Source organism: Camellia sinensis, chromosome 14 (assembly GCF_055761805.1).
Source record: "Camellia sinensis isolate YWXY chromosome 14, ASM5576180v1, whole genome shotgun sequence".
NCBI classification, from domain to species: domain Eukaryota; kingdom Viridiplantae; phylum Streptophyta; class Magnoliopsida; order Ericales; family Theaceae; genus Camellia; species Camellia sinensis.
In genome coordinates this window covers 75360193-75381025 of record NC_138974.1, presented here as the reverse complement: position 1 = coordinate 75381025, position 20833 = coordinate 75360193, and positions in this window count along the sequence as shown.

The following is a 20833-nucleotide window of genomic DNA, read 5'->3' as shown; positions in this document are numbered from 1 at the left end:
AATCTACAAAATTTCACAATAAAAATTTGATATACATAAAAAATTGTTAATTATAAAGATTGTTAGGATAATAGTATTACAATCATTTGATAACATAAATAATTTGTATCAGACTATAGTGTCATGCGAAAAAAAAAAACAAAACAAAAATAAAAACAAAAACAAAGCATTAAAAGAAATAAATCTGTAAATATTCATTCATAAATTATTTATCAATTTTTATATGTTTATCTATATGGAGGAATTTTGAAATTCAAATCTTTATCCATAAGCCATGAAATTAATTTTCATTTTAATTAATCAAACAAATAGAAAATGGAGGAAAATAGAAAACACGAAAGACAATTAAAAAGGATTGCCACGTAGGAAAGAGAGAATTTTAAAATTATGAGAATTTAGGAATGAATATTTACAGATTTTTGACAAAACCACTACATTTGATTATATAGATAGTATAGATGAGAGTATAAGATTCATTTTATATAAATGAAACAACTCATTTTTTATTTATTTTCTCGATATGAGATTGTAATTATTTTAAATTAAATATTGTGAGAGTTTCAAAATCTCATACAAAATTATTTTTAAAATCAAAACGTATATGTGAGATTGTAAAATAAAAGTTAAATGAAAGTTAACTAATGGAGATTTTCTTAATTATTTAAAATTAAGAAAATTGAAAAATTGGTATGGATTATAGGGTTTCTCACTAAAATTTTTCTTTTGCTTATATAAATAGGAGCATAAGATTCACTTTATATAAGTGAAACAATTCATTTTATCCTTCTTTTTTCGATGTGAGATTGTAAAATAAAAGTTAACCAATGAGATTTTCTTAATTGTTTAAAAGTAAGAAATTTAAATAATTTATATAAATTGGAGCATAAGATTCACTTTATTTAAATGAAACAATTTTTCTTTTTTTCTTTCCGATTTGGTATTGTAAACTAAAAGGTAAATGGAAACTAACAAACAAAAATTTTCTTAATTGTTTAAAATTAAGAAAATTCAATAATTTTAAAATAAGGGTTTGGAGCTTCTAGAAAGCTTCTCCCTTAAACTCTCTTTATAAGATTCATTTTATATAAATAAAATAAATTACTTTTTCTTTCTTTTCCTGATGTAGGATTGTAACACTTTATATAAGTAAAACAATTCAATTTTTTTTTTCTTTTTTCTTCTTTTTTCGATATGAGATTGTAATTATTTTAAAGTTAAATATTATGAGAGTTTCAAAATTTCATACAAAATTATTTTTAAAACCAAAATTATGTGAGATTGTAAAATAAAAGTTAAATGAAAGCTAAACTAATGAGAATTTTATTAATTGTTTAATATTAAGAAAATCAAAAAAATGAGTATGAGATATTGACCATATGACTTTTCATTAAAAATCTCATTTTGCTTATATGAAAGGGAGCATAAGATTCACTTTATGTAAGTGAAACAATTCGTTTTTTTTTTTTTTTTTTCGATATGAGATTGTAAAATAAAAAGTAAATAGAAGTTAGCCAACATGAATTTTCTTAATTGTTTAAAATTAAGAAAATTCAATAATTTTAGAATAAAGGTCTGGAGCTCCTAAAAGGTTTCTTCCCAAAAATTCCATTTTCTTATATAATATATAGATAGATAGATAGTGAAACAAACTTTGTTTTTTCGTCTTCTTCTGATGTAGGATTATAAAATAAATCATAAACTAATTAGACTTTTATTTTTATATGGTTAAATGGAAGTTAATCAATGGAAATTTTTTTAATTGTTTAAAATTAATAAAATCAATATGAGAAGTCGTGATTAAACTGGTGAATCGATCAAACTCAAAATGGTTTAGCCTAATCAGTTAGATCAAATGACCAACCAACTTATACAAAAATTAATTAATTAATTAAAACTTTTAAATGTTATTTCAATTTTTAAATTTAAACCATCTTAAATTGAAATATATACAAAACTATACTATTAAGATTCATTTCATATGAGTGAAACAACTCACTTTTTTTTCTTTTCCCAATGTAGGATTATAAAATAAAACTTAATAATTATTTGGACGAAAATTTATTTTTTAATCAAGCAATCTCAGTTTTTCAATCTTGAATCAAATCAATTTTTAATTTGTTTGGAATCAAACAAATCTAATCAATATATTTTGATAAAATCGCGGTTAAACTAACAAATCAATCAAATAAAAAATGATTTAGGCTAATCAGCTAGATTATAATTAATTAATTAAAAATTTTTAAATTTAAATTATATTGAATTAAAACATACACAATACTACAATATTAAATGAGATGTCAATATAAGATTCACTTTATATGAGTAAAATAACTCAAATTTTTTTTTTTTTATATATGAAATTATCAAATAAAAGCTAGCCGATAGAAATTTTCTTAATTGTTTAAAATTACGAAAATCAGTATGAGATATTGAAACTCTCACAAGGTTTCTCACTAAATGGGATGGAAGTATAAGATTCTATTTATATGAGTAAAACAACTCATTTTTTTTTCCTTTCTTTTCCCAATGTGGGATTATCAAATAAAACCTAACTAATGGAGATTTTCTTAATTATTTAAAATTAAGAAAATCAAAAAAATTAATATGAGATATTGAAGCTCTCATAAGGCTACTCACCAAAAACACATTTTTCCCTATACTCTCATTCGTCCCAAAATAATGGTCTCTTTTAGGGAATCTAACTTTTTTTGGTAGTACAATTATTGTACTTTAAAAAAATTAATTTTTCAAAATTACCCTTTGATAGTACATTTTTTGGGAAATATAAATGTCATAATTATACTTTTTATGTTATTAACGAATTTAAAAGAAGGGCAACATAGGAAATTTATATATTTTTGTATTTGATTTTTGAAAAGGGACTAATATTTTAGGATAATGAAAAATGAAACAAGGGACTAATAGTTTGGGACGGATATATAGATAAATAGATAGATAGATTGGGTGGGTGAAAAAGTAGTTTAATTTATTTATTTTCATATACTTTCTAAGAAGAAAACATATAATTGAGTAAGGATAAAATAAAATATATATATTTTTTCTTGGATAATATTATCAGAGTAACATGTTACTATTAAATAGAGTAATTGTCAATTAGAGTAACATGTTATCATCAAACAGAGTAATATGTTACTGTTACTATATATATCAATTTCAACGGTAATAAATTTTTTTAAAAAAATTTTCAAAGTCAACATGAATCTTATTTTATAGATCTTGATGAGAGAATTTAAAAAATATTAATTTTATTAAAAATCGACATCTACATAAAAAATTATATTATTTTAAAATTTAATATTTTGATAATAGCGATATTTATTGGACTTTTTATGGAATTTTGTATGTATTTGTCCTTAATACATTAAAATTTTATTATGAGTGAATTTTGACCAAATATTTTTCTATAAATTTGAATCTAAACCCTCACATAATATTGTAACTTGTATATGATATTCAAATTTTGGAAAATGTGTATTTCAAAATGATCCTAATTTTATTAGTAATTTTATACCGAGGTAAAACCAAAGATGGATTTGGGTTGGGATTCTTGTCAAAAAAAAAAAAGAAAAAAAAAAAAGGGAAGAGACAAGTTAGCTGATAGCTTAACTAGGTGTGTGCATAATATCACCGAAACCGCAGAAACCGCCAAAACCGCACCGAACCGCACCGCCAAGGCAAATTCGTTATTATTTGTCAATCGAACCGCCGATTTTTGGTAAGAAAAATGACAAATTCTAGTGACACTTTTATCAATCCGCCGGTTTCTATTTTTCTTCCAAACCGCACCGACCCGCACCGCTATTAAATCATGTTTTATAGGATTCTAAAAATTCTTTTTTACTTAAGTTTGCTTGTTGTTCTATACCTTAGAATATAGTATTACATTACTGCTCGAGGGGAATTTTATGTATTGTATTTGATCATTGTAGCTTCCACAGATGCTTTTAATGAACTGATGGCATAGTCGTTGATATTATCATGTTGTTGCTACACTTGCTGCATCAGAAGAAACCTTTGCAATATGCTTAACATCACGATATCTCTCGTCTTTTTTTTACTCTTTAATTTAAGTTTTGTAATTTGAATTATATTTTTTATTAAGCGCCAATCCGCCCGAACCGCCAAGGCAAATCCGCCATTATTTGCCAACCGAACTGCCGGTTTTTGATAAGAAAAATGGCAAATTCTAGTGACACTTTTATCAATCCGCCACCCGCCATACGGTTTCTATTTTTCTCTCAAACCGCACCGACCCGTACCGCGCACACCCCTAAGCTTAACAGTGAAGTCTTTGCATGAACTTTTCTTGGACAGAGCAAGCCTAACTATCATACAAACTTATATTTTGGCCCATGTGGTCCTATTGAGCGTGAATAATGGGTTGATATAAACTGGAGAAGTCTAAAATACGGCTTGTGATCTGGCCTTAAAAATACACGGCTTGTGATTGGTTTACTTTTTTTTTTTTTTTGGTACGTCAGAAAGTGAAAACAAACAAAAATAAAGAAAAAGAAAAAGAAGACAAAGAAATCCAAACAGGTTGTCACAGCTCGGGGCCTAAGGGAGCCCTGCCCAACCATGTCAGCGATCATTAGCCCTCGAATTTCTTCAGGAGCCTCGTCCGTGACAACGAGAGGCTCATCTTGATTAACTCCCAATTTAGCAAGACCATCCGCACTGCCATTACCTTCGCGCAAAACATGCTGGATACCATAGCCACACCTTCGCATGAGGAATTTGGAATCCTCCACCAAGCTTCTAACCGAAGGAGATACCACAGAACCTTCTTTCAGTAACTCAATCACAGATAAGGAATCCGTTTCGATGATAAGGTCTTTGTACCGCTTTTCAAAAGCAATAGTTAGACCTCGGTAAATAGCCCAAAGTTCCGCCTCCAAACTAGTACAAACATTGAGCTTCCCATAGTACCCAATAAGCCAGATACCTCTCTCATCTCGAACAAGACCACCAAAGCCTCCTTCTCATGGGTCACCATTCGTGCTACCATCAATGTTCAACTTCAGTTTACCTACACATGGAGGACACCAGTTAATGATCACATCACAAGTAATAGGATGTAAAACAGTAGAACGAAAGGCTTCCTTAATATTGGAAGCATATCTATGTAACAGTAAAATACTTTGAGCCCAAACGAGTTCAAAATTCTCAAAAACTTTTTTGTTTTGGTCTTTCTAAATTTGCCAAATAGTAGAAGCAAAAAGAGTGGGATCCAAATTAGGAGAGTGCTTTTTCCTAAGATTAGATTCCAACCAAAAAATTAATGGGAGTTTTCGTTCCCTATTTAACCAAGCCAAATAGCCCATATTCCTCCATATATCAACTACTCTAGGGCAGTCTCTGAAGATATGATCAATATCGTCCCAAAGGTTACCACATCTACTGCACTCAAGCCCTCTCTTGACTCTGAAGCTGTTTGAGAGATTCTTGCCATGCAATACAAGCCGTATAAAGCCCTTAAGCTTTTGGGGTAGCTTAAGCTTCCACAACCAAAGCCAGTTACTAGTTTCAATCTCATGATTGGCAACTAGTTCATAAGCTGATGTTGTAGAAAAATCTCGAGAACAAAAACCATGCTAATGAGGAGTGTCCGGATAAGTAACAAATCTCAGAAGGTGAACTTTAAAAGCAAAGTCAACAGCCTCCCTAGGAAGCTTAGAGTTTAATTTAGTGATATCCCAACCGTTTTCCTCATCTAAATGAATATCAACAGTTTCAGAACTGATGAGAAGTGATTGGAGAAAGAGTGAAGCAAGATTACTCTCTCCACACCACCAATCAAACCAAATGGAAGTCTGATTACCATCCCTTATACACCACTAACTACCTTTAACCAGGGTCTCTTTAGTTTGAAGAATACCCTTCCAAGTGTGGAAAGCTCTTCTCTTACTAGAATAATCAAGAAGAGATCCTTCTTGGAGGTATTTAGCCTTGAACACTTTAGCCCATAAATAGTTATCGCCAGAAAGTAATTTCCAATCCAACTTAGCAAGTAAGGCAATATTGTAGTGCTTAGCCTTTCTAATGCCCAAACCACCTCTCTTTTTGCACTTACACACAGTGTTCCACTTAATCAAGTGAACTTTTTTCAAATTTCCCACCTCTCCCCAAAGAAAGTTGCGGCTGAATTTATCCAGATCATTACACACATTAATGGGCAACTTCATGGTCTGCATGGTATAAGCAGGTAAAGCCGCTGTCACAGATTTAATAAGCATGGCTCGACCTGCTAAAGACAGCATATTCGCTTTCCAACTTGAAAGCTTCCCTTGAAGCTTATCAAAAATGGAAGAGAAATGAGCTCTACAAACTCGGTTATGGAGAAGAGGAATTCCCAAATATTTCCCCAGATCTTGGGTGAGAAGGATGCCACACAAAGCACTTAAGTTCCTGGCTTGGGAATTGCACAGATTCGGAGACATAAAAAGTTTGGACTCAGTCAAATTCACTTTCAGCCTCGAGTGGTTACTGTACTGGCTAATGGTCTCCATAATGTTATTACAATTTCGGGTATCGGCTTTTGCAAATAGTAGAAGATCATCAGCGAAAAATAAGTAAGAGATTTCAGGGCCTCTAAAAGAGGCTTTAATCCCCTTCCAATCACCACAATTGACTTTCTCAAGAATCAAGATTGAAAGCCGCTCCATACATAAAACAAAGAGATAAGGGGAGAGAAGATCACCCTGGCGGAGTCCCCTTCTCGGATGAAAATCACGAATCTGTTCCCCATTCCAAAGAATAATAGAATTCACAGGTGTAACACAATTCATAATCAACTCCACCCAATGCATGCTAAGATTAAGTTCCATAAGGGTATCACGAAGGAAAGACCAAGACACATTATCATAGGCTTTCTCCAAGTCTATTTTGAAAATCATCTCCCCCTTTTTAGATCGGAGGGTATTGATAATTTCTTGTGCAATAATGATATTATCATTGGTGGATTGGCCAGGGACAAAACTACTTTGGTTTGGGCTAACAATTCTATCAAGGAAAGGTCTGAGCCTATTCACAAGAACTTTGGTGAGAGTTTTATACAACACATTGCACAAACCAATAGGTCGAAAATGTTTAATGGTTTCGGGGTGTTCGATTTTGGGAATAAGGGAAATAAGAGTTTTGTTAATAACTGAAGGGACACCATGAGAATTAAAACAAGATTTAATGAACTTATACATAGAATTACCCACAATATCCCAATAGGAATGATAAAACACAGCTTGAATACCATCACATCCAGGGGCCTTGAACCCTTTAATAGATTTCATGGCTTTCCAGATCTCCTCATTGGACAGAGGTTTGCAAAGATTAGTATTCTCTTCAGTCAAGAAAGAGGTCACAGAGTCAAGGTTCCACACCTCCCCATCCACCAAGGAGGGAGAAGTGAACATACTCTGAAAATGATCACCCACATGCTGTTTCAGGTCATTAGGATTAGAAATTCAGCAACCGCTATCATCTTTCAAGGTAATCACTCTCTAGTTCTTTCTTTTGGCTAAAGTAGGAACATGGAAGAACCTGGTATTTTTTTCTCCCATAGTTATCCACTTTGCTCTAGACTTTTGAAACCAAAGTAACTCCTCTTGATACAAAATATTATTATAATCTTTCACAAGTTCTTTTTCAAGAATAAAGAGATTATGGGAAAATTTACTGGATTGGGCCTTTTGAATACCTTCAATTCTACCTAGAAGCCATGGCTTGTTACGAAAAATGTTACCAAAAATAGATTTGTTCCAAGAAGAAGCTTTAGAAGAAATGCTGGGGATAGCTTCAAGAATAGAATTGTTAGTTTCTTGCCAGGATTCTTGGACCAGGGATTTAAACCTGTTATCCAGAAACCGGGTAGTCTCCATTCTAAAAGGTCTAAGAGAGGGGTCAAAGAGATGCATATCTTTAGTGTAGACAATCAAACTGGGGAGATTTTGAACTGCTCCTTCTTAAAAAAGAACTCTTCATTCAGTATTGCAAGTAGCTCGACCTAATCTTTTAAGAGTATTAGCCATACCCTGACGCCTATTAGTCTAGGTGAGATGAGGTCCAGAATAGCTCAAATCCATGAGATTACACCTATTCAACCTGGCAGCAAACTTCTTGGTCCTAGCATGGCTGTGAGAAGGCACAAAGCTTCTTTTTTCATTTTAGCTAACAAAATCATTAAAATCACCAATAACCAGCCATGGTTCTGACATGTTATCATCCATGGATTCTAAGTTATCCCACAAAGTATCACGGCTTTTGGGATTGGGGTTGGCATACACTGCCGATAGAATCCAGTCAGGAAAATGTCACACCTAATTTTAGTGTGGATAACTTGATGGTTAGCATCCAGGGCCATAATAATCACTTTGAAAGGGTCCTAAAGGAGCCATAAACCTCTACACTTACCCACAGGGTCAACAAAGGTAGATGTAGTAAAACTAAGGTTGTTAAAGAAAAGGCCCATAGAGCTGAGTGAAACTTTTGTCTCCATTAAGACAATAATGGTTGGGTTATGATTTTTCAAAAGCTCATGCAGAGTGCGCTTGAATACACTATTACCGGCTCCACGACAATTCCACACTAGCATCTTCATGGATGATGAGTTAAGACACTGTGGCAGTGGACTATAATCAGGAGTCCCCAGAATTTTCCTGACTTGAAGACGATCGTTCACCATGGCTCTTGTTGAGCCTATCAGAATGCTGTGGTTAGTGGCCCCGTAGTTCATCAAGTTGAGATCTATCTTTACCCGAGCTTCTTCTATCCACCACTCTGTTATGATTAGGTGAGTAGCTTCGATCTCTGGGTCTATTGTAATATACATTTGGTTGCAGCTCACTCTGTGCTGGATCACGTCGTAGACTTCCATGATCACTCACCATTGGTTTCATTTGGGAGAGATAGGGATATCTATGGACACTGGATGGGGGAAAAGGTTTCCTAGTTCAAGAGACAGAGATGAAGACTTACCAAATGTAGTAGTAGCTGTGGGCATTAGAACCCCAACCACTCCCTTACAGACGGTAGGTGTGGCGATACAACTATCCTCACTTCTAGAATAGTCCAACTCCTGAAGACTGTCAAAAGGATTTGAGCTAATGTACACAGAGCTACGACTAGCATTCATGATACAATTACCTAGACTATCACGTGGATTGCCATGCTTAGTGTGCCCTTTTGTAGTATTAGGATGAAATTAATCATCAGATTCCTTTTGAGGTTGTGACGCTGTAACTTGGGCTGAGGTAGAGGCTTTAAACCCATTACCATTAAATGATGTAGCCAATCTGGGCTTCTGGCCTTCTTTCCCTTGAGATCTAGGATAAGGCCCATTAGAGTAGCCTTTATTGACTTTCTTTTTACCTTTCTTGTCCATTAGTATCCAAGGCCCAAAGTGTTCCCCTAAAGTCTCCAAGGGTTCAGAACTTAGAGCGAGTGCACTTAGGCTTGGGCCTTCCTTGCTCCGGTCTATGGTGCTAACGGTAATAATCTGGGAACTTGGTTCACCAGTCAAGGGGCTAGGAGCCGGCAACAGAGCTTTCTCACTACACCATTCTTTCTGGTGACCTACCCTGCCACAGTTGAAGCAAAATATATGTAAGTGTTCATATTCAATATTATAATTATACTTACCAATTGAAAATTGAGAAATAAGGGTTTTTTTGAGATCCATCTCAATGCAAACTCGCACATATTTCCCTCTGGTTGTCGTCACTGTATTCAGGTCAATCTTCAAGGGTTTACCCAAAGTCTTCGCTATATGGAAGAGCATATTCTCATTGTAATACTCGATAAGGAGTTGGGGGAATCTCACCCGAAGCGCAGTTTGAATTTCTTCTGTAGCAGCGGGTTTGAAATCTGGTTGCCACTTTCTGACTGTTAGGTAATGGTCTAGGACAATCCAAGGGCCCCCAGTGTAAACATAGGTATAATCTTTCTTCAATTGGAACTTAAGGAGAAAGAAACCCTGTAGATACCCCATTTTTGACCGTTCTCAAGACTTGGACGTCACCGTTTGAACACCCGGTGATCATCCATGTTTGTGTTCGTTTGGAGTTTCCGGAGGTCTCGGCTACGCGCCTTGCCTTAGGATCTCCGAACTCGGCTGTTTCGTGTTTGGTTTTGGCATCAAACACTTGTGTTTTTGCCTTGAAGGGCGGGGAATGGCTTGTTGGCCATCCCCACACTCCACCGGCCTTCCCCTAGCATCACCGGCTGTTTAGGGGTGCCACCGGCCATGATTTCTTAAAATCAATGGCCGGTCGGCACTATATTTGGCCGGCCGGCATTTTATTTTGCCGATGACCACTTTTACTGGCCGATGTGACTCCTTTGCACCCTTGAGGCATGGTGCATGCCAGCTGTGCCAGCTGGAATGCACTATCACTCCTCCCCGTGCGGTTTTTGGCTGGTGTGAACCTTTGAACCCCCTTTCCTTCTAGAAGCTTGAACCCTTTGGCCAAGCTTCTTGGGGAAGCTTGGCCAGCTGTTTTAGCTTCTCCAAGAAGCCAAGGCTCCTTTGCACCCTTTGCCCCTTTCCTTTAGCTTCCTTGAGAAGCTTAAGTCTTGGCCCTTTGCCTATATAAGCACTCACCCTCTCCCTTTGTCAAGGGTTAGAGCTTTTGAACCAAAAAAACCAGAGCTTCTATATCTATACATCTGATATATCACCCTCTCTCTCTATATCTCCCTCTCTCTCATCCTTAGGGTGTGTTTGGAAGCCTAAAAGTGCATTTTAACCTTACTTTTGCACTAAAACACACACCATTACACCTTGCTCCGAGATTGAGAGGCATTGAGGGTTGTTTGTTGAGGTTTTGGACTGATTTTGATTAGTAGAGAGTGGTTGGATCATCTGTTCTTCAAGGCTTCTTCAAGGGTGAGACACTTGCTTTAGTTTCCCCAATCTTGCACTAGTTTTCTACCTGTCTTGCATGCTGATTTAGGCTTTGTGTTTAACATGAAAAAGTCTTGTATTTTTGTGCTTAACATCTTTCATTAAGGGTGTTTTGGCATTGGGGGTTGAACTCCTCCCCTTAGGCCTCTTTTGGCCTATTTTGGTGCCCTTTTCTTTAAACTTTGTTTACTTTGTTGTGTTGGTCTTCTCACCACTGAAATCCAGTGGATTTTCAGTGGTGATGGAGTGATTTTGAAGTCTTGTGTAGGGGAGGGACACCCCTCTCCCCTTTGTCCTTCTCTTATCTTTGTTTTGGCTTAAAAGGGCAACATGCATGCTTGATTATTTTTGGCTCCATTTCAGAAGTTTTTTTTGGCGTTTTAGGTCATATTATATCTCTGTCCAATGGTGGTTTGTTGGCCCTTAGCATGCATTTTATACTTGCTTTGTAATTCTCCATCTTGCCTAGGAGTGTGCTATGTGTTTAGCCTAGCATATCCTCTTGTTTTGTGTAATAACCCTCATCACTGCTTACCGATAAACATTGATTACTAATAACTGAACTGATTATGACTGATAACTGAACTGATTATGACTGATAACTGAACTGATAATGACTGATAATTGAACTGATTAAAGTACTGAACTGACTGACTGAAAACTGGAACTGAATTGACTGAGTATGTGCGTTAATCTGTATTCTATCTGTTTGATTGATTATTTGATCTGTTCACGTTTTATGTTTAAACTGCTAATTGAAGGCCTTATCGGCGGCCGAACCGGGAATTGATTGATGTTTTATGATCATCATAATTAACGTGATTTTATGATATAATTACCTGAAAACTGATTAGGTATGATTAAATTAGATTAAATATTGATGGATTGCGAGTTTTGGACTTAATTACCATTAGACCACTTAGTGGCCACTAAATACAACATATTTGAACCTCATTAGACACGTAGGCAACATTTTGTTCAGCCATTTCCTTGCTCTTGCCGACTTGAGAGGGAGAGAGGGAGAGAAAGCTTGAGTTCTTCTCAATTTGCTTAGAAACTTGGAGAATTGAAGTGTAGATTGCATAATTGAGCTCCTAATCTTGCATTGGAGACCTAAGGTAGAGTAATTACCCTCTTGTTTATCTTGTTCTTGCATGATTCATGTCAAAATTGAGAATTGAGCCATGGATTAGTTCTAGCATGTTGAAATAAAGTATAATTCATGCATGCATGTTTGACTTGTGGGATTTTGAGTTGAGTTCATGGCAAATTGTCACATGCATGTCCATAATTTTGTATTGGTCCATGTTTTCAACTTGTTTTTGGATCAATTGGCTCCTTAGAGCATCAAATTGAAGCTTTGAATTGATTTGAATTCATGCATGTTTGCATGTTCTCCATGTTCATGAAAATGGTTTGAAATTGGGTTTGAATTAAACACCCTTGGGCTTTGATTTCTCAAAGTTGAGCTTTGAACCATGTTATTCTATGTGTTTACAAATGTTTTCTGGAAATTTAGCCCAAGAGGTCGAGTTTTGAATTGTGAAAGCTTGGTTTGAGCTTGGAGGTGCAATCTGGGTTTTCCAGATTTTTGCACTTCCGCTCGAGCGGGGAATTGGGCGCTCGAGCGGATAATCCGAGCATCCAGTATTTCTCTGCACTGTTTTACAGTCCGCTCGAGCGGAGGATTGGGCGCTCGAGCGGAGTCTTGCGTCTCAAGCTCGAGCGGGCGTCGAGCGGAGATTTCGCCCATCCAGTACTTTTACAGTACGCTCGAGCGGGAAAGTTGACGCTCGAGCGTGTACCTTTGTTGCATGTCCGCTCGAGCGGGGAAACTTGCGCTCGAGCGGGACTCTGTTTTCTAAAAATTCTGAAACTGTTTTCTGATCACATCTTTGCATCCTCATCCCATTCTAGGCATTCTTAAGCCTAGTTTAAGGCATCTTACTGAGGATATAGATGTAGAACACACCGAGGCATTAGGGATTAAGTTATGATATTTCCCAACTGTGTAGCTTAGTGTGTGTTCAACCTGTGAACTGTGTAGGGTTGGCGACTGGGGAGGCACGCTCTAGCATACCGTAGCCCAAACTCTGTGAGTAACGATTGTGTAAAGATATGTTCAAAAATGATTATTTTCTGAACAACTGAACTGTACTGTTTCTGAATTGAATACCGTTAATTGAATGAATGTATGTCCTATATTCTGAACTGTATTGTGGCATCCTTAGCACCTACTGTTTACTGTTACTATTACAGAGATCTCTGTCGGTTCCCTTGTTGGAACCACCACTGTTTACTGACTGATGGCCATCATTATTGTTCGGTCTTTTAAGACCTACTGTTTACTGTACTGTTATGCTAACGGATGTACCACATATGACTATACTGACTGAACGACTAAAATACTGATTTAATGAACTGTTTTCATTACTGTAAGGACATTCATTCTTAACCTCTTTACGCATTATGTTATTCACTGGGCTTTAGCTCACTGCTCATATATATATGTAGGTGTACAGGCACCAGACCGCGGCTAGAAGCGTCAGGGTTACTCCAGTTTTGTCAAGCCAGCCTATGTGCCTCACTGCGAGGTTCCGAGCCTATCGTGTTAAGGCTTAGGGGTGTTTTACAATTCTCCCTTCTGCACTGTCTTGCTATTTGTTATAATCGAATGGATTGTATAGACTGAACGTTTACCGTACTGCTATGTAAGGGATGGAGTCCCTAGTCTGAATAATTGTATATATTGTGTATACTGTTCTGTACTGATTATGTATATATGTATGAAAGTCTTTTTGCATACAGACTGTCACAGCTCATTGGACATTGTTTCTTTACTGTTTTAGCTTCCGCCAGGCCTTGTACTCTGTTTTACTGTGCTACTGGTAAGCAGGCCTTTGGTAATCTCGGATTACTGGCCGGTTACAGTGCTAAACCCATAGGGCCGGGTTTGGGTCGTGACATTTTGGCTTTGCTTTGTGAAGTATTTGGCCATGTTTTGTCATGCTTAAAGTCTGTTAGCCACTGATTTTGTCATGTTTGGCATGCTTGATATAATTGCTTTGCATTTGGGCTTGTAAGCCTTGGTTGTATGGGTCACCAACATGCTTAGCATAAGCTTGTCATCATCATTCGGCATCATTTAATACCATGTTTCAGTCCATATAATGTGATCTTACATTATCATTTGCGTCTCATTCATTGCCTTGAAGTGTTGTAGTTTTGCGCCTTAGAGGGTGGTCATTGTATATGCTTCCATGCTTAAGCATTTAGGCTGCCATATCAGTGGGTTTTGAGGCCCCTTTTGCATGCTATAACTCTGTTTTGCATTGAAAATTCATGCCATGATTGCTTGGGATAGGTATTGAGTGATGCTCCCTTTTGGTGGCCTTAAATGCCCTTGTTTTGGACTCATTTCTTGGCATGTTGGTCCATGTTTGCATCACATTTGCATCTCATATGACTAGCATTTTGCATACTTAACATGATAGATTGCATCACATTTGACATGTTTTGCATCTTAGTATCATGTTAAATTTTGAGCCATGTTTGCATAACATGCATTGCATTGCTTGGTTTGGGGTGTCAAACCAAGTGTGAGGGATGAGGGGCGTTTGTACTTCGAGTGACAAAACACACCTCAACCCTCGGTCACCGAGGCCCTTGACTTTGGCATGATAGGATCTTGGTCCTCATTTGTGTGTTGCATGCATTTTTACATTGAATTGCAACCTTGGCTCCTTAGGCTATCATGCATCAAATGCACGATTGATAGCCCGAGGGTCAAGGGCCATGCTCCCTTGAGTCCGTTACATGATTGGGAGAGTAGCCATGCATACACTTGCTTGAAATTTCATGCCATACACTGTCTGTCCTTGTTGCTGTCAAAAACCAGATTCTGCAGGAACTTTCTGCCGACCGGTAGTTTTCAGTGCCGACCGGCAATCCTTCCTGGGCCGATAGCTTCATCAACGGCCGATGGATATTTTCAATGGCCGGTGGACATTTCCTTCAGCCGATGGTGTTCCACAGCTTTCAGGAGACCTGTCCCAGAACTTTGGCAATTTTCAGAGAAGCAGGGCAGTGTAAACAGAGGCGGCAGTGGTATGGTACGAACTTTCCGGGCGAGACGGGTTCGAGCATGCATCATTCGCGCATCCCGAGGCGGGGGCTGTGGCCACCTTTCTTTTTGCATTCATTCTGTTAATTAATTAGAAATTTTGTAATAATTAATGTGTTTATTATTCGGACTGTAATATTTATTCGGATCCTCCGAGTGAGGGCAATTGTGTAATAAGTGTGCGTGAGTGTGTGTATGTCTTCCAACCCCACGTCTTTCTTCCCTTTTATTTACCCGCTTATGATGGTAGACTAGGGTATGTTTAAATTAGCATACCTTATGCTATGCATGCGTGCATTCATACATTTGTCTTGCATGCACCGGGCTCGGCGCATCATTCTAACTGCATTTGTATTTCAATTACCAAATTGAATGCGTGTTAGTTGTAGCATTTCACATGTCATTGTAGATTAGCCGAGCCTATCTTAGTTGCATTTTGCATGTGTTGCATTAGCCATCTTGACATGAACTAGGATCATGCATGTGATTACTAACTGGTTTCTGTTTTGGCTTGGAGTACTAGGTAAGCATTTATGCTTTAGCATACCGCATGTGTGTGAGTGTTGCCATGATAGCATGATTATCATGTGGCTAGATGCTTATGTGATAAACTATTTGAATGCCTGTGGGTGATGGTTGGATTGTCTGAGTTGGAAAAATTTGTTGAAATCCGTATTTTAGCCTACTTGCGAGTAGCAAATTCCAAATTCCAAAACATTTTCCAAAAATAAACGGATATGCAATGCTTATTCCCAAATTAGGCAATCTAGTTTATACTTGTTTGCTGTGCGCATAACATAGTAATTCTAGGCTAATAACCGATTTAAGAGCACATAACGTTTTCAAAACAGAATATCACGGTTAGTAGAGGCTGGTCTTCGGACCGGGCGAGAGGGGGTGCTCATAGCTGACCTTCCCCGATCGTACCCAAGTTCCCGAGCCGAGGCAACTTTGGTGATGACGGACACGTGGCCTTTGGCACCGAGTCAGGGTTTCCTAAATTCCCCCAAATAAAATATTTAAGTGGCGACTCTGTATCTGGCAAAGCAGTCCATGTTTGGCATTTCTTTCAAAAATCTATTTTCTCAAAACAATTTGCCAGATTTGGACTCTTTGTTTCAGATTAAGAACCGTGACACAAATCGAGTCCGAACTGTAGCACGAAGGCCTCACGCGGGGGCGTCTACAGTTTCTGGCGACTCTGCTGGGGAAAATTAGAGAGCTTGACTCGAACTCGTGATATCTTGTTTTGATTTCACTTATGTGTTTCTTTGCATTGCATGTGCATTGGTGCGCCTAGGACACCGTGTTTGCCATCTGCCATTCCTAAACGGTTTGCCGGAGGTTTGTCTTGTCAAGACATGACCATAAGGATGACCGGTTATGGGCTCTAACAGTATGGGAACACAAACCCCGATTTTTCCGGGGCACCCTTTTCGACCATTAGACCTAATGCATATTCGAATCCGTAGCGACCATTCCAAACTAGGACAGGTTGCTTACCTGATATTAGGTTGTTTGAAACCGCTGTGTGCGTAGTGAAACCCTAGCTCCTGACAAAATAGGACAGGGAAATCCTACCCCAACATAGGGGTGTTTTGGCTCTCATTTGCTTGCTATGTGCTTTTTGGAGTTGGCCTCTACAGGAATGCATATATCAGTTTGCAAGTCTGGGTATCAGGCTTGCGGGCATCAGTGTTTTGAGAATCAGTTATATCTGCGGGTATCAGATTCAGATTTGGGGCAGCGATTTTTGGGGACAGTGATCAGTAGTAGAATACAGTTATTCAGTTATGCCTATGCCTGTTCTAATGAAATTGGGCTGAGATGCTGCCTGTTTTTTCTTTTGCTAGGTAGTCCTGGAACCATAGCTTCAGAAGGCTCTAATATCCCCCGAGGTTCATTGGACTTGTACTGATAGACTTTGTCAGGTCATAGACTCAGTTCAAGGGTAATCAGGGCCAGAGAAAGCTAGTCAGGCACAGACCACCAGTACAACAGCTACCAGATCAGTGATCTTTGAGCAGTCGGGTTGAGATTTCCGAGCCTATTGCCGACACAGATATACCGGTTGCTCAGTTAGCTTCATCAACGGCCGATGGATATTTTCAATGGCCGGTGGACATTTCCTTCAGCCGATGGTGTTCCACAGCTTTCAGGAGACCTGTCCCAGAACTTTGGCAATTTTCAGAGAAGCAGGACAGTGTAAACAGAGGCGGCAGTGGTATGGTACGGACTTTCCGGGCGAGACGGGTTCGAGCATGCATCATTCGCGCATCCCGAGGCGGGGGCTGTGGCCACCTTTCTTTTTGCATTCATTCTGTTAATTAATTAGAAATTTTGTAATAATTAATGTGTTTATTATTCGGACTGTAATATTTATTCGGATCCTCCGAGTGAGGGCAATTGTGTAATAAGTGTGCGTGAGTGTGTGTATGTCTTCCAACCCCACGTCTTTCTTCCCTTTTATTTACCCGCTTATGATGGTAGACTAGGGCATGTTTAAATTAGCATACCTTATGCTATGCATGCGTGCATTCATACATTTGTCTTGCATGCACCGGGCTCGGCGCATCATTCTAACTGCATTTGTATTTCAATTACCAAATTGAATGCGTGTTAGTTGTAGCATTTCACATGTCATTGTAGATTAGCCGAGCCTATCTTAGTTGCATTTTGCATGTTTTGCATTAGCTATCTTGACATGAACTAGGATCATGCATGTGATTACTAACTGGTTTCTGTTTTGGCTTGGAGTACTAGGTAAGCATTTATGCTTTAGCATACCGCATGTGTGTGAGTGTTGTCATGATAGCATGATTATCATGTGGCTAGATGCTTATGTGATAAACTATTTGAATGCCTGTGGGTGAAGGTTGGATTGTCTGAGTTGGAAAAACTCGTTGAAATCCGTATTTTAGCCTACTTGCGAGCAGCAAATTCCAAATTCTAAAACATTTTCCAAAAACAAACGGATATGCAATGCTTATTCCCAAATTAGGCAATCTAGTCTATACTTGTTTGCTGTGCGCATAACATAGTAATTCTAGGCTAATAACCGGTTTAAGAGCACATAACGTTTTCAAAACAGAATATCACGGTTAGTAGAGGCCGGTCTTCGGACCGGGCGAGAGGGGGTGCTCATAGCTGACCTTCCCCGATCGTACCCAAGTTCCCGAGCCGAGGCAACTTTGGTGATGACGGACACGTGACTTTTGGCACCGAGTTAGGGTTTCCTAAATTCCCCCAAATAAAATATTTAGGTGGCGACTCTGTATCTGGCAAAGCAGTCCATGTTTGGCACTTCTTTCAAAAATCTATTTTCTCAAAATAATTTGCCAGATTTAGACTCTTTGTTTCAGATTAAGAACCGTGACACAAATCGAATCCGAACGGTAGCACGAAGGCCTCACGCGGGCACGTCTACAAACCCGCATCCAGATCTATAGCCTCGAAATCTCTCTGGAGATCCCAAAGCTTCTTGATTTTGAAAAGCAACAGTCTGTAGCCTACCTTTTTGCCCATTAATTTAATAATAAAGCAGTCCCTCCATGGCCTCCTAATCTTAGCCAAAAGATTTTTGGGTAGTGAGATGCGTGGCATCCCCTGAGATTCAATTTCAGGGACTTCATCTTCTTCGATCTCTTTACCCTCACTCTCGAAATCATCATCCATCAACAGGGTGTCTAGATCTTCATCAAAGGGTCGCTCATTGAGACGTCTATCAACTACAATAGCCTTGAAAGATTTAAAGGGGATGGATCTGGATATGCCCTCTGTGGGGACTGACTTTCCTTCGGATGGCTCTGTCTGTGCTTTGGTTATTGGCCTATCCAACATGGTATCATCATCATCGACAATAGTTTCTTTAACCTTTTTAGTGCTATGCTGCAGGTGGTCTTCTTCCTCGGAGGATTTTCCTTCGAGATGACCGTTGCTACCTTCAGAGAGTAGAGAGTTAGAGAGAGAGAGAGAGCCATTCAGAAATTCTGTGATTGGTTTACTCGATGATGAGTTTACCAGCAGTCCAATGTCATAGATTAATTTTTTGCCATGGTGATATAATTCCATATCAAACCCTTTATATGTTTTTTTTCTCCCAAAAACTGTCAGAAAAACAACATAGAATTCCAACCTATATGGGTGGAAAGCTAAACTAATGAAAAAAATATGTGCCTTGTGAGATTGATAGCTTGCCGGTAAGTATCAAGAATTAATTTATCATACGAAAATATGATTGAACTCATCATGATTCTACTTTCGCTTTCCTAAGATGATAAGGTTTAAGAAATCCTGGTAATGTATATAAACATTAGTTTATTAGAAACATAGACCCTAGAATTGAATGTTTAATCATTACAAGATTCAAATTTTAATACTAGTATGGCTCATTTGGGAAGTTGGCTTTTAACCCATTTTGGGTTACACCACCTCTCATAGAAATTCTATTTCCACATACTTAATTAGCTCAGTGCACATTTTTCTTTAATTTTTTTTATTACATTTCTATTCTTCAATCAAATTACCAACACACCCCTCCCTTTCTCCCTCCCTCCCTCCCTCCCTCCTTCCCTCCCTCCCAACTCAACTCTAACCTTTGCTATTGCTGACCACCGGTAGTCACCTCTAAGGGTACAACTTGGGCGGGCTCAACCCGAGCAACCCAAACCCAGCCTGAATTTTTTTAGGACTTAGACAAGATATTTTCAAATTCGGAATGGGCTTAGGGAAAAATTCAAAAGCCTGAATTAAATTTGGGCGGGCTTGAACAAAGACATCAAATAAACCAAGTAACCTGAAGCTCGAATTATATATATAGATATATAAAAATATTATATATATATAAATATATAAATTATTAGCCATTACATGATATTAAAGTAATTTAGATTATTAAATCATATTCATGAATATATATTATATATACAAATAATATAAAATCTTACCTTTTTTTTTAATTTTTTATTTTCACTCATAAATTGTAAAAACTACTATAGCGACACCTCTCTTACATTATATAAATTATTTGTTTTGATGGTATTAATGATTTTCTATATATAAAAAAAATATAAATAGAATCAAATTTTAATAATTTAATAATGTAGCTGCAAAAAAAATAAAAAAAATACAATCCGGGAATTTAGACAACTCGGGCAATTCGGGTTTAACTTGGGTCGGGCTTGGACAGGCAATCTCGGATTACAATTCGGACTTGGGCAGGCCTGGACAGATCTTAGCACAACTTGAGCTGGGTTTAGACAACCTCCTAACCAGACTGAACCCACCCGAGTTACGCCCCTAGTCACCTCCCTCCCTTTCGATCATCACCACCTCCATAGACGTATGTATACTCTGCAAAATCTTCATATCATTTTAATTGTCAATGTCAAAATTTCAAACAGGCAAATAGTATAGCCATTAAACTTCTACAAAATATTCAAGGGAAAAATAAAAAATTATTAATTTGCTACAGAGGATGCAATTATTAACTTCAATTTTCTTAATTAAAACTGTAAAACTGCCACTTTTAAACAATCATCCTAAAAATTATGCAAAACAATCATAAAATTTCTGGTAAAGAAGAGGGTGAGGCTCAGATCTGCTATGATATCAGGCTAATAATGGAGTTAAACTTCGCCATGGTTGCAACAATGGTTGCCTAGTGAGAGAGAGAGAAAACCAGTTCTAGTCTCTCTTCCCCTTATTCTCTCTTTCAATGGCCTTCCGAGTTGCCCCTCCATGAGACGGATCCAAATCTCAAGGCTTGCTTTGAAAACCTAGAAAAAGCTATC